Here is a 1,635-nt window from a genome sequence, read left to right as displayed (position 1 = left end):
GCCACAGTTCTCCTTTGAGAAATGCAGGGAGGGTATTTGTCTCTCAGGGGCTTGTGGACATTAAACAAGATAAAATAGCCACATCACCGGAAGTCAAAGAAGAAAATATGTATATAAGATGTTTGGGAAAACATCTGGCCAGATACCCTCTCTGGGGATGAAGGTGCAGGCAGTTTCCATGATTACCATACACTACTTCTGTATTTTGGATTTGTTTTCTTTAAAACAAGCAAAAATACCTTATAAAATTAAAAGAGAACCAAAAAGACTGCTAAAGTGAGTTCATAGCCAGGAACAGGGCTAGGCAGAGCTCTCAGCAGGGGCCACTCTTTAAAAAGGACCACCTGGTTGTGGTACTTTTTTAGAAGCTGCATTGCACAACATTTCAAAGAAGGAAGAAAATGTCAATGTGGGGGAGCTTCCCTGGTGGTGCAGTGGTTAAGACTCTGCACTCCCAATGCAGGGGGTGCAGGTTTGATCCCTGGTCAGGGAACTAGATCCCACCTGCATGCCACAACTAAGAAGCCAGCGAGTTGCAACTGAGAGTCCGCATGCAGCAACTAAAAAAGATCCAGCGTGCCACAACTAACGAGCCCACGTGCTGCAGCTAAGGAGCCCATGTGCCACAACTAAGGAGATGGCAAGCCGCAACTAAGGAGCCCGCCAGCCGCAACTAAGACCCAGGCAACCAATAAATAAATAAAATAAATATTAAAAGAAAAGAAAACATCAACAGGATGAATCAGGGAATCGGGGAAGGGTCTCCTGGAAACGGGGAGCTTGGAAGGTCAGCACAGCGAGAAGGTTGGTGCCCCACCCATGTCCTCTCTCCCAGCTTGTCCTGAGACTGGTCAGTCTGCACTCTTCTTGGGAGAACTGCCCTTGGGCTCCTTGAAACTTCTTTGCTCCCAGGTGCAAAGAAGAGAGGCCAGGGGGCTTCCCTGGTGGCACAGTGGTTGAGAACCCACCTGCCAATGCAGGGCACATGGGTTCGATCCCTGGTCTGGGAAGATCCCACATGCCGCAGAGTAACTAAGCCCGTGCACCACAACTACTGAGCCTGTGCTCTAGAACCTGTGAGCCACAACTACTGAGCCTGTGTGCCACAACTACTGAAGCCCACTAGCCTAGAGCCTATGATCGCAACAAGAGAAGCCACCACAATGAGAAGCCTGCACACTGCAACGAAGAGTAGCCCCTGCTCGCCACAACTAGAGAAAAGCCCGCGTGCAGCGAGGAAGACCAACGCAGCCAAAAATTAATTAATTAATTAAAAAAAAAAAAAAAAAAGAGAGGCCAGGAAGTGCCAGAGTTCACATCAGCCCGGGATGGTCCATAGCTAATGACTGCCTGGCTGGGAATGTGAAAGCCCAGCTTCTGGTCTTGGGGCAGGACAACCATGAGGCATAAGTTATACTCCAGAATTCCCTGTGGACTCAAATTGAAGCTGGGACTTTGCCTGGAAGTGTCCCTTTGCTCAGTTGCTTCCACTTCCCCATCCTCTGCTCCCCCACTCCCCTACCTGTGTCCCCCCAGGGGCCAGTCCTTAATACATCACCTGCATGAGATCCTCATCCCAAAGTCAGCTTCTGGGGGACCCATCCTAGGAGAGGCAGTGGGCATGGCCAGCTGGAT

Source organism: Mesoplodon densirostris, chromosome 10, assembly GCF_025265405.1.
Source record: "Mesoplodon densirostris isolate mMesDen1 chromosome 10, mMesDen1 primary haplotype, whole genome shotgun sequence".
Taxonomy (NCBI): Eukaryota; Metazoa; Chordata; class Mammalia; order Artiodactyla; family Ziphiidae; genus Mesoplodon; species Mesoplodon densirostris.
This window is presented reverse-complemented; position numbering follows the sequence as displayed.